We start from the raw sequence: 13,593 nt of genomic DNA on the forward strand, positions 1-13,593 counted from the left end.
CGCGAGGCCGGGGCGGGCGGCGGCGAGCGCGGCGAGCGGGTTCCTAGTGGCTGCGGGCGGCCTGGGCTGCCGGGGCCGCCGCCTGGGGAGCTGCCGCCGCCGCGCCTGCGGAGAGATGGCGGTCTTGGGCGCCGAAGGCTGAGGGCGCCCGCCGTGGAGGAGGCGCCGCCGCCGGGTGAGGACGCCGCGGGCGCGCGGGCCGGGCCCCTCGGGCGGGGACCCTCCGGCGGCGCCGGGGCCCGCGCGGCCCGCCCCGGGCCGGGACCCCCGAGGCCGGCGGCGCTGCGCGGCGGGGCCCGGGCCGACGCGCCGGGCGCCCGGAGCCTCCGTGACTCTGCGGCCGCGGGCCCCGGGCTTCCTCCGCCCGCGCCTGCCGTCGCCGCGCCTGCCCTCGCAGCCCGCGTGCGGGGCCCGCGGCGTCCCCCTCGGCGCCGCCGTCCCGAGGCGAGGGTCCCCGCCGCGCAGCGCCTGCTTTTTTGTTCCTCGCTGACGTGTTATCGCCCCCGGCTCTGCGGCTCCCCCCACCGCGACAGCCCCCACCTCCACCTTTGTGACCTGCCGGGTCCCAGTGACCTTGCAGTTTTCACTCGTCCTTCTCTTACTGTGACTCGGACCTTTCTCCTTTTCGTCTCTTTAGACATTTAACATTTTTTTCTCACATGCCCATTGCCTTTTGCAGCCTTTAAACCATCCGTCTTGTGCACAGCCAGCCTTTTCTTTGCTCCGTAGCTTTCGGAGTTGAGCGTCCTTTGCTTCACCGTGATTCTATGAAACCTTCATCACCAAAGAAGAAAAGTATTTGTTACGTTTGCATTTTTGCTCTTCCAGGATAAAAATTTTTTTCCAGGGGCTTTCATGTGGCTTTCTTTTCCTGTTTGATTGGTTTTTATTTCTGTGTGTAGCTAGTGTGTATAAGATGTGAGTTTCTGCTTTAAAATGTTACTGATAATAGTAGTGTAAAGGATACAGTCCAGAGTTATTTTCCTTCTCTTTGGATTTTTGTTTCTTGCCTGAAATACCTGGTGTACAGTTGTATGTACATTTCTGCAAGGGTTCGTGCTTGTGTATAAATCCACTTTACCTGTCTCATTAAGTCTGTATGTATTATGCAAGCGAAATGGACCTTTTAAAGAAGAAAGGCATTCTTTTATTTATGTGACTTGTTTTTAGTCATGAAGTAGATAATTATCTGTGGCTGAATTTATCACTTTTCATAAATAGTTAATATTTTGTAAATTGAAAACTTAGTGTTGGGAACTCTTCAAATTGAGAAGTGTAAATAAAGTATGTGGGAAAACCGTTCTTTCTCAGGTAGCTTATTAACATTTTCAAATGGGTCTTCCCTTATAATGCAAAACTATTTATATGACTTACAACATAGCAGCTTTGAAAGGCAGTAACAAAAGGTTATGTTTTTGGAAGCCAGAATGTTGCATGTAAGGTCTCTGCCTTCAAGAGATAATAATCTGCTTATCCTGTGAAGGCTGAAATTTCTTATACTTCCTTACACGATTATTGAGCATCTACTGCATGACTGCAATGTATTTGGGGGAATATTTGGGGGAATATAAAGAAGAGGATGTTAACAGTTTCTGCCTTCACGGACTAGGTAGGTAGGTAGGAAGTTCTGTACATAAATGCCCAATTTGTCTTTTAATACATAATATTAAAAGACTCTGAATCATGTTGAATTCAGATTCAGAGGGGTTAGAGCTCACATCTTATTTGCCAAGGTAGAATTAGGGGGGTTATTTCATAGAGCTGGTTTTTTAAATTTTTGGTTTGAAGAATGACTATAGACTTTTGATAGGCTGGGGAAGGTAATCCAGGCAGAGAGAAGGGATTAAGAGAGCTCAGAGTTCCTACATTTGGGGAAGAGGCAAGTATGTTTGGATGGAATATAGCTTACTGGTACCAATATAAGGAGCCACTAGTGGTAAAGAACCCACATGTCAGTGCAGGAAAGCGATGTGGGTTCAATCCCTGGGTCAGGAGGATCCCCTGTAGGAGGGCATGGCAACCCATTCCAGTATTCTTGCCTGGAGAATCCCATGGATGCAGGAGCCTGGTGGGCTATAATCTGTAGGGTTGCAGAAAGTCAGACACGACTGAAGCAACGTAATACGCTTGCACGCATATGGGTGGTAAATCTTCAGGTAAAGATTTCAGCCAGCTTATGGACTGCTTTTAAAGCTGGGCGTGTAACCTTGTATTTAGTAGGTGATGGGGGTTTTACAGATGATTTTTGAGTTGGGAAGGAAATGATTAAAGCTTTGTTTTTGGAGGATTAATCTGGCAGCAGCTTGTAGTGTGAATTGAAGTAGAACTTGGAGGTACAACTGACGTCATTGCTGTGGTCAGAGGTGTCAGGGTCTCAACTCTGCTGGCAGTAGTAGGGATGGAGGAAGGAAGTAGAATAGACAGTTTGATAATGAGAGAGAAAAAGAAGAAAGTAAAGTAACTGAGGTTCTGGTCCAGGCTGGTTGAAAGAATGGTGGTACATTTTGAGCAACATCCACAGAAGCTTTATCTTCAGCCTGCTTTACAGTGGTAGTTCTCAACCTTCCAGTTGTTAGTAACCCTTGCTGAAACGAAAGAAATCTGCTGGCCTGGAAAATTTACGTATATACCTGTACTTTGTGGATAATTTTCAGGGAGTCTGGACCACCTAAATCTCATTCCTGGAACCTTTGGGCCGGTGGGTTGGGAGCAGTGCTTAGAGTTACTGGGGACCTTTTAAAACAATGGAACCTTCAAATGTTTCCTTTTACCAGTAAGAACCTCTGCTGTAGAGATGTATTGTGTGTACATCTAGTGACAGTATCACCTTAGACCTGTGGTTTTTAGCTTACCGAGAATTTTGACTAACTTCTTTACAATTCAGTGACAGAATCCAAGAAGTTAAGTGATTTGTCCCAAGTGTGTCAGTTAGCAAATGAGTAAAGTAGAATCAGGATTTGATGGACAGTGATGGTTTTCTTGTCTGGAAATGTGTACAACCGATTTACCATCAATTGAATGCAGTCACTATCTTTAAGTGACCTCATCAATAGGATCTTGGGCGGTTCCTTCCAGTTCTTAACATTTTGTGATTCTTGGGTTTTAGATTTTTGTTAGACTGTCTGTACCTTTCCTGTTTTCCAGGTACAGGGGCGCTAGTGAGACTGACAGATGAGTTGGATATATGGATATCAGATAGGAACACCAAAACAGTCATGCTCTAATTTATTTCCGTTGTATCAGTTTGGGTCGGAGAGGTGGGGCTGGCGGGGAAGTAAGTGAAATAAGAAACTTTTAAGAACTTTTATCTTCTATATTTAGGTGTTCCTACTTGAGAATAGTTCTTCATTCAGGAACACTTTATTAAGTAAAAATTAAAACTTTACAGAATACTGAAGTGCGGAGACCTAGTCAGTGATTTTTTTGGTTGCGTTAAGTAGCTAATGCTGCCTGTTATGGTTAAACCGTAATTTGATTGGTAAACGCTGTACTTATCTGCCTCTGTAGGATTGTCTTCCTGGTAGGGAACCAGAGTTAAGTTATTACACGGTATCCTTTATAGCTCTGGAGACTTTGATTCCATAGTTATTAGAAAGACGGATCTTTTTTACTCTTTCTATGAAAATATGAGGTACTAATAACAAGCACTATAAACCAGTAGATTAGCCTTCGTGGCGGTTATTGAAGCAACTAGCTAGTAATCCCGGAGAAGGCAATGGCAAGCCACTCCAGTACTATTGCCTAGAAAATCCCATGGATGGAGGAGCCTGGTGGGCTGCAGTCCGTGGGGTCGCTAAGGGTCGGACACGACTGAGCGACTTCACTTTCACTTTCACACATTGGAGAAGGAAATGGCAACCCACTCCAGTGTTCTTGCCTGGAGAAGCCCAGGGACGGGGGAGCCTGGTGGGCTTCCGTCTATGGGGTCACACAGAGTCGGACACGACTGAAGTGACTTAGCAGCAGCAGCAGCTAGTAATCCATGGAGGAGGGTGTGGCACCCCACTCCAGCATTCCTGCCTGGAGAACCCCACGGACAGAGTCTGGAGGGCTATAGTCCGTGGGGTCGCAAGGAGCCAGACACGACTGCGGCGACTTAGCACGCACGCTCACACGCAGCTAGTAATACACAGTGGAGGAAACATGTCTGATAAAAAGCACACACAGAGGTGGGTTTTTTACTCCCTGCTGGTGCTAAGAAGAATATCATATTTTATATATTACAGTATGTTACACTTTTTCATCATGGGTTATGTACGTCCTCATTTGATTCTCATGACAACTGAGCAGTAGGTGTGTAAGGAATACTTGCCTTTTAGATGAAGACAGTGAAGCTCAAAGAAGTAAAAAAAAAGTGAAGTTTCCAGGGTATATGGCTAGCAAGCTAGCAGGTGGCTAAAATTAGAACTAGAGCTAAAACCCATCTTTTTGTTCCTGAGTCAGTATTCTTTTCCCATCAATTGTTCGTCTAAAATGGAAATTTAACTGAAGATTTTATGTGAGGAGTTTGAATTTACCTGTTTGGAACCTGTAAACTTTTTTTTACTAAAAACAACTTTTTTTTACTGTATAGATCTGAGCTTGTCTGTTTCCTCCTTTGTGTTAAAATGGTACCTTCATTGTAGTTGCTATTGGTACGTAAATTTGCAGATTTTAAGTGTTTATCACAAGTAGTTATCCTTCTATCAAGGAAAAAGCAAAAGGTGATTTCTTGTCTAAAAAAATACATTGGTGAAATGTAGATATTAGTTTCCTTTTGAAAATCTGTTGGTTTTAATTCACCTGTTTTTACAGAAGTTTGATCTTTATTATAAACTTTTTTTAATGAAGCTTTGTCTATAAAGATTTGTATTTTGGGAGCATATAAATCAGGATCTGATTTTCAAAAGAGTGTATCATGATACTTCGCAGTTTTTGACAGTATGTAAGAAGCTTTATCATTTAAAAAGAAATTTACCTTAAAAGCTCTTAGGATGCATTTCAAATTCATATGTTTAAATGACTTTTGGGGCGTATATTTTGTAAAGCCATTTGTCAGGTAATTGCTAAGGTCTGTTAGGACCAACTTAGACAACATATTAAAAATCAGAGACATTACTTTGTCAACAAAGGTCTGTCTAGTCAAGGCTTTGGATTTTGCAGTAGTCGTGTGTGTAGATGTGAGAGTTGGACCATAAAGCTGAGCGCCGAAGAATAGATGCTTTTGAACTGTGGTGTTGGGGAAGACTCTTGAGAGTCCGTTGGACTGCAAGGAGATCCAACCAGTCCATCCTAAGGGAAATCAGTCCAGGGTGTTCTTTGGAAGAACTGATGTTGAAGCTGAAACTCCAATACTTTGGCCACCTGATGTGAGGAGCTGACTCATTTGAAAAGACCCTGATGCTGGGAAAGATTGAAAGCAGGAGGAGAAGGGAAGGACAAAGGATGAGATGTTTGGATGGCATCACCGCCTCAATGGACATGGGTTTGGGTAAATTCTGGGAGTTGGTGACCTGGTGTGCTGCGGTTCATGGGGTTGCAAAGAGTCGGACACGACTGAGCGACTGAACGGAACTAAGAAAGACCCGCATCTGCCTTGACTCTCCGGGAGCCTGTTGTTTGCTCACAGCACTCCTCGGTGTCCCCGCTGCTGGCTGGCCGGGGGCTCAGGGCTGGGTGGGCAGGGCCGCGAGGATGGCCCAGGAGCCTGCGCTCTGGGGACAGGGAGCTGAAGGGAGGTCCTGACCGCGGGAAGGGCATGGACTCCGTCTCCTGGGATTGTGTGAATAGTTCGGATTGTGATGATTTACCTTTGTTGTTTTTTCTTGTTTTGAACAAACGAGGCAGACAGGGGGAACGGAGGGGCGTTGTTTCGGTTACTTCTTAACTGTGACAAGCGTGAAACTAAGTGACTAAACAACCAGGTTCTTTGGGGGGTTGTTTTGGGGGTTTTCTTTCTTTTTTGCTTTGGCTCGCAGGCTTGCTCCCCGGGCTGGGCCACTTGAGCCGCCGTGCTGGTTTGCCGGTGGGGGCCTTAGCGTTCAGTGAGGCGCTGGTCTGCTCGCCCTGTTCCTCTTGCTCATTTACCGCGCAGCCTTGTCTCAGGGCGCTTTTCTGCGTGTGCCTTTCCAGAATTGCTGGCCTCACATAGGGGCTAAGGGCTTCCAGAAGTGCACAAGCAGAAGCCACCAGACCTTCGTAAGGCTTAGGCTTGGAACCAGCATCGTCTTATTTCTGCCACATTCTCTTGGGTAAAGCAGGTCATAGGTCCAGATTCAAGGGAAAGGGACTAGACAGGTAACGTGAATCCCAGGAACCGGGCTTCTGGAAAACTGTTTCGGAAGCTGAGACTTGAGCTGCCTGGTACTTTTAGTTCTTGGAGACTGGGCCTGTCAGATGGAAAGCTGAGTCTCAAGTGCAAATGATAGCGTGTTTGGCTTGTTACACAGATGGGAGTAGCCAGTCCTCCTGGGGTAGAAAACAAGAGAAAGTTTGGGGTCTTGGGATTTGACCCAGTGTGCCACCATAATGGGCAGGATCGACTTGGGTAAGAAAGTTCTAGATCCAGAGCTCAGGCCCCTCTGAAGCAGTGATTTACCCAGGTTAACCATTTGGATCAGACAAATCCCAGTCAGCATCCTGTGCATTAAATAGGCAGAGATCCATTAGCCCTTGTGATTCAGTGCCAGACCTCGGGTAGCAGAGCTCCTGGCCTTGACTAGCCTTTAGCAGACTGGTGCCTCACAAATAGTATTCTCTGTTTGCAGTGTTGGGGAAAGCCACCCTTTCTTGGAGAGAGTGTTATAATGGAGAGAATATTCCTTCCTTATGGAGACTGGAACAGAAGTCCTGTTTCCTTAGCAATATGTAAAGAGTAGTACGGCAGTGCTTGTCCTTCCCGGGAACCGGTAGACCCATTGACTGCTCCCTAGAGTTCTCATCTGTATCTCACTGTCACTGTCTCAGTACTCTTTTTTTTTTTTTTTTTAGTTTGACTTATATGCTAAGTAAGACTATGGCTAACTATGGAATGAAGAAAATGTGTGTTTTGTTGTTATTACATTATAGCTTCTGCATAGAATAATGAATCAATATATTTCATTTGAAGAATTTAGGTGTAGATTTGGGGCATTTTTAAATTTTGAGTAGATTTCTGCCTCCTGGTGCAAATGTCTATGCAAATTTCTGAGTATTTTAGGATGTTGACTCTTGTGCGCAGAACTTGGTGATTGAGTGTACGTACTGAGAAACATTACTTTTATAAATAGGAGCAGCTAGGGCACAGAAAGGTATAGATCGAATTACCTTAAGGTGTTTCTTTATGGCCCTCCTCCCTGTCCTAAATTACATGAGTGGTTTAAAAATGTGCTAGCATTAACAGAATTGCAGGTGTGATAGCTTTTTATTTAACTAAGGAAAACAAGTTCTTTGATAGCTGTTTAGTATACCCATAATCAGGACCACACGGGAGGGGTAGAAGCAAACTGACTTGCGTCCTGACTTGAAGTCTGATACTCCTGTCATACCTTAGCTCCAGCTTGCCACGGTGAACCACGCTTTGTTTAGTTAGTGTTGGGAGGAGAATTAGTCAAATGAGCTTGCTCTGTATAAATTAGGGCACACTTACTTTACCTTAGAAGTAAATAAATTCGATCTTTCTGCTCTTAAAGTCAGTTTAAGAATTAAAGGCATTCCTGCATGAGGGTCAGGAGCTGTAGCTTTAGGGTCAGGCACAGCTGAGTTCTGTCAGTGATAGTTAATAGCAGTATTACCTCAGTTTCTTCTTCCGTAAAAGGAAAAAAAATATCTTCAGGGTTTTTGTAAGGATTCATTGAACTATTATTTGTAAAGCAGAAAGAAAATGTGGTCCATTGGACATTAGCAGCCCTTGAATCATTTTTACTGCCCTTAATTCATTGTTATTAACAAGTTGAAATTTTACTGTGAGCCACTCATTTCTCAAGAACCGATGTAGTTTAGTTTGGTATAGGCCGAGCTGCACGTCAAATCTCACCTCTCAGCTTAAAAAATAAGTTGCTGAGAGGTTAAGAGTGACTGTGAGAAAGATGCTTACTCAGCACGGCTGCACTGTGTCAGTGGTGACGGTTTGGCTGTACAGCCTGGGAGCAAGCAACTGTTGTCACCGTCTTGGATGAAATACAGGCTGGGTCGCAAGTTGTCGAGGTGTGGTCCCTGTGGCATGGTCGTCTGCTTTACCAGCATGTTGGTTGCATGTAGGTTCTGTACTCCTCAACATCTGTGGTATGGTCCTGATGGAGCTCCGGAATCTTCATCTGTAGCAAATACCTCAGATGATTTTGTGCACGTTAATTTGAGAGCTGTTGGTGTAAACTGAATGGATAATTTGGGGTTCTGATGTTCTTTGAGATCATTTTTTAACCTATAGGGTTCAATAAATTGTTGTTCAGTCGCTCAGTCATGTCTGACTCTTTGCAGCCCCATGGACTGCAGCACACCAGGCTTCCCTGTCCTTCACCATCTCCCAGAGTCTGTCCAAACTCATGTCCACCGAGTCGGTGATGCCATCCAACCGTCTCATCCTCTGTCGTCCCCTTCTCCTCCCACCTTCAGTCTTTGCCAGCAAATATCGGTCTTTTCCATTGAGTCGGCTCTTTGCATCAGGTGGTCAATGTATTGGAGCTTCAACTTTGGCATCAGTCCTTCCAGTGAATATTCAGGGTTGATTTCCTTGCAGTCCACGGGACTCTCAAGAATTTTCTCCAGCACCACAGTTTGAAAGCATCAGTTCTTAGGTGCTCGGCCTTCTTTATTGTCCAGCTCTCACATCTGTACATGACTACTGGAAAAACCATAGCTTTGACTATTTGGACCTTTGTCAGCAAAGTAATGTCTTTGTTTTTTAATATGCTGTCTAGGTTTGTCATAGCTTTTCTTCCAAGGGGCAAACGTCTTTTAGTCTCATGGCTGCAGTCACTGACCACAGTGATTTTGGAGCGCAAGAAATACATATGTATAATGTAAATACAAAGAAAACGTGACATCTGCACCTTTCAGATAATTGGCCGGCTTCCCAGGTAGCTCAGTGGGTGAAGAATCCACCTTCAATGCAGGAGGTGAGGGTTTAATCCCTAGTCTGGGAAGATCCCCTGGAGGAGGAAATGGAAACCCACTCCAGTAGTTTTGCCTGGAAAATCCCATGGAGAGAGGAGCCTGGTGGGCTACAGTCTGTCGGGTTGCAAAGAGTCGGACACAACTGAAAGACTGAGTATGAGCAAGAAAATTGTCAAGGACTTGGTCCAAGCAATCTGTAGAAACCGAATACATAGTAATCACAGTGAGAAGGAGGCAAGAGAAGGAACCCTGAAAGAGGCACCCATCACAGTTCCTTGTTTAAAAAATTTCCCTGTATTTCTACAAAATATGCTTTTATGAATGAAAGTATTTTTTAAAAACTGCCTTAGCTGAAACAGTTAAGTTAGATACTATGATTATTTATCCAATAATCTTACTGCTTTTCACTTAGTTAAGATGAACTAAGCTACTCAGAAGTGGAAATTTTGAATGAAGTGTGTTTAATTTGGAATTTGGTCTTTTGGGTAGAAAGTGGTTTGAATGGGGGCCGTGATGTGTCTTTTGTGGAGAAAAGCCATTGCTTCGAATAAGGATATTGATTTGAGAAGAAAGTCGTGAGCGAAAGTTTAAATTTTAAATCAGTCAATCCAAAAGAAAAAAAAGCCTGGACGCTTCATTTCTGTGACCTGTGCTCAGAGCAGTGGTCCTGACAACTTGCGTCTCTGACTATGACCCTCCCAGTCCTGTGATCTCTCTTGTTGGAACAGCAGGTCTTTACATTGGGGCTGTTCCCGGAAAAACTGAAGCTACGTATCAACCTTATTTTTATCGTCTTAGTACATTTTGTGGTTAAAAAACATACTAAACCCATGATTCTTTCTAAATTTGGAAAAGATCAGTTGGCATTTGTTTAAGGAGCCTATTGTTTTTGTTTGTTTCCGCTGACTGACCAGTTCTTTGGGAAGCAAAGCGACAATAAACTCATCTCTTTTTGTCCTTCGAGCTGTGAAACGTGTTGATGTTTAGATGTGACTACCCGGAAAGGAAAGTGTACATCATACTCAGGAATTTCAGTGTGCAACGTTAAAAATTGTTGGTAATTATAATTTGTTTTAAAAACTTTCATTGTGACTTAATTTTCCTGTGAAGTATTAGCTAAACTGTTTAAGAGCTTAAGCCTTCAAGTTAGACAAACCTAGTCTTGAGTTCTGGCACTTATTTATTGGTTTGGCTTCCCAGGTAACTCAGGTGGTAAAGAGTTGCCTGCAGTGCAGGAGATCCGGATTCGATACCTGGGTTGAGAATATCCCCTGGAGAAGGGATAGGCTACTCACTCCAGTATTCTTGCCTGGAAAATCCCCATGGACAGAGGAGCCTGGCGAGCTGCGTAGTCCATGGTTGCAAAGAGTCAGTCACGACTGAGCCTAAGAACACGCGGCACAGTGATCTTGGTTAAAGATGGCCTTAGACTAAGCCCTGGTTTTAGTATATGTAAACCGGGTAGCCACATGTAGAATGGTAAAAGAAATAATAATACCTGTTCGTAGATTGATCGCATGACTTAAACCTGACACTTAGTACTGAGTAAATATTCACTAGGATGGGTTTATACCTTGTTTTTGGTGTCAAATGTGTTATAGAAATAATTTTTTTTTAAATTTTAGAAACGTGTAATTACTCCATATTCTCTGTTATATAAAACCCCAATAAAGTCTTAGGGCAGCACTCTATACTTTCCTTGGCAACTGTTTAGTTATGGATAAATAAGGACAGTAGATAGTCACACATCTGATCAAATTTTGCTGCCAGATGAGTTCAGGTCAGTTCGGTTTTTGTCACCAAATGAGTTACGAAGTTAAAGTTTGTAAGAATGGGGATATCTGAAAGTTCATACTTAGCAGCCTGGTTTAAAATTCTTTGTAAAAAGTAAATTAGCACTGTGTTCTGTTACTGGAGTAGCCGTAAAGTATCTTGAAATCATGTAATTACAACAGAGAGTTTAGCAGTACTGTGTACCTCTCAAGTGATTCAGTGTGGTTTTGATCTGATCCTTACTACAAATGTGGGCAGTTTGCTTTGTATCACTTTGCAACATGGTCATGTGATGGATGTGCTCCTCAACCTGCTGTCCTCTGTACTGTTGTGGGAGTATTGATATGGCAGAAAAATAGTGGAGTTTCTCATAGTAATTGAGAATATTACTGGAGTGGTGGTGGTGATGGGAGGATGTTTAGGAAGTTACCAGTTATCAGGCATCTTCTCTGTTTCATTCTGGAAACAGTTCCATCGAGTTAATGTTAACACTTTTCCCCTTCATAAATGTTAAGTTGATATCTTCATTTTACAGGTAAGAAAACCAAGCCTCAGAGAGGGTGGTGAATACAACCACGTAGGAGAATTGAAGTTTGGACTCTGCTGACGTTACCCAGCATGCTCTTCTCACACTAGGAACTGGCACTTTGGAACTGGAGAGTTAGCAGATCTCCACGGCTGCTTAAATGCTGGGAACTTAGAAGCCTTCATGTATTTAGAAACAGTCAGGCCGTGTTGTGGGGTGAATGTCACTTTGGGTCGCGCTGTCCTAGTGACCAGTGCAGGGCAGAAGAGTGCTGGCCTCAGCAGCAGGCCTGGGTTTGGCCTTGACATTAGGAACCTTTCTGTGTGTCCCTCCACGGGTCTCTCGGTTACCTCTCCGCCTCGGCTTTGGCTCTGATTGGTGACTCAGTGCTTTTTGCTACTTCAGAGCAAATACTGTATATTTGAAAAATACCAAGGCTTTAACATTTTTGAATTTGAAGGAACGTTTTATAGGCACATATTATTAAAATTCTGCACTTTGAAAGAAATGACAGATTATTGATGGAAATGTTTGTCATTTTGAAATATGAGATGTTACATGATGTAATCACGTGAAATTTGGTCTTTGCAGAGTGAGAATGTTATGTTGGCCTGGATGTTTTTTCCGAGAATACATGGAAATGATTTATTAAACACAGTCCCAGCAGTCTACCTTCTTCATTGTTAATGTGTTTATGCTTTTTACACATTCCTTGTTTTAAAGTACTTTTTGAGCTTTCAGGTAAAGCATTTTTAGTGACCTAGCTTAAAAGCCCCCACAAAACCACCCTATTATACAGTTGCTTAAGTGATAAAATAGTAAAAGAAGAGAACATCAGATTGATATAACAGACTATTCATGTTCAGTCGGGTTTAGCTCAGCATTTCTTATTTTAATATCCTTTTTGTAATACAGATATAGTGAAAGAGCATTGGCTTTGAGCCCAAGAGATCTGCGTTCAAAATGCTGACTTTCACCAGTTTTGTAACCCTGTGCAGTTTACTTAAATTCCTAAAACCTCATTTTCCTTACCTGCTAGAAGAAATAGTAAAGACTGTGAAGGACATTAGAGATAATTTTTTGTTTTTTTTGTTTTTTGCAACATAACAGACAAATAATAGGAAACTAATAAATGGTCAGTGTGATTCTTACTATTTTTGGAGTCAGAGACCTGACGATTCAGATTCCAGGTTTAGGATTGGCCATGTTTCTGTGTCATTTAGGTGCCCCACGTAAGTGCTGCCCGCCCGTCTCACGTAGCTATGCTCTAACATCTTATTCTTCTGCCTAGGGGAGTGTATTTATGAAGCTTTTTTTTTTTTAAGTTTTATCTTAAATTGATTCTATAGGTTTAGAACCCAAGTTTTAAGATGCTATTATTTGATTTTTCTTTTAATTGACTTTATGCACCACAGGAATGGGAAACCTGCCTTCTATGATACTCACTAAGGTGTCGGGAAAATGACCAACTGTAAACATTTTTCTGCTGGAAAAGCTTTGGTTAAAAGAAAAAATTAAAAAAGAAACTTTGGTAATTTGCCATTACAAGCATAATATTGTATAAGAAATTGAGAAATCATGCAAATTAGAAAATATGTCATTTGCATTTTGATGTAGTTTACCTTTGTTGATGTAAATACATTTTAGTATCAATTCTTTTAAAATAGTAATAGGAATTGTCTCTCTAAAGAATAATTATGAAAAATAAGGTCAGTCAGTAAGTAAAAATGTTTTTCTTTTTTCATTGTTTGTTTGTAGTGTCCTGAAAGAGGGGAGGGAGCAGGGAGTGAAGGGAAGATTCGTGGGGTAGAAGACACAGGAACAGTGCTGGAGTCCTGTGTGTTTAAGGACCGTAACTGTTGCCTTGAAAATCATAATAGTTGCTGCTAAATTTGATGAGTATATTTTCTTCCTCTACTAATAGGTAGAAAACTACCTACTGGTTTTCTAGTAGGTAGAGTACAGACATTTTAATATTCCTTACTTGAAGTGGAGGAAAACTATTAATTTAGTATTCTGGAAAGTTGGTATAAGATACTCGATTATATTTTTAAAAGGTGCGCTTCCCTGGTGGTTCAGAATGTGTAGAATCTGCCTGCAATGCAGGAGACCCCAGTTCAATCCCTGGCTTGGGAAGATCCCCTGGAGAAAGGAATGGCTACCTACTCCAGGATTCCTGCCTGGGGATTCCCATGGACATAGGAACCTGGCGGGCTACAGTC

General features: G+C 42.9%; 1 protein-coding gene across 5 annotated transcripts in view; it reads left to right on the forward strand.

Moving 5' to 3' along the window:
- The window catches only part of WWP1 (WW domain containing E3 ubiquitin protein ligase 1), a 137,684-nt gene continuing 124,091 nt past the window's right edge, over positions 1-13,593 (forward strand). For 3 of the 5 annotated variants that reach the window (XM_055431915.2, XM_055431917.2, XM_055431916.2), the window contains exon 1: positions 2-175. The gene's annotated coding sequence lies outside the window, so the exon portion shown is untranslated. Of the gene's footprint in view, positions 176-13,593 lie in introns of all 5 variants that reach the window. The other 2 variants (XR_008686688.2, XM_055431918.2) reach the window with 2 other exon arrangements.

Source organism: Moschus berezovskii, chromosome 16 (genome assembly GCF_049115385.1).
Source record: "Moschus berezovskii isolate FMDL1 chromosome 16, NW_MosBer_1.0, whole genome shotgun sequence".
Classification (NCBI taxonomy): domain Eukaryota; kingdom Metazoa; phylum Chordata; class Mammalia; order Artiodactyla; family Moschidae; genus Moschus; species Moschus berezovskii.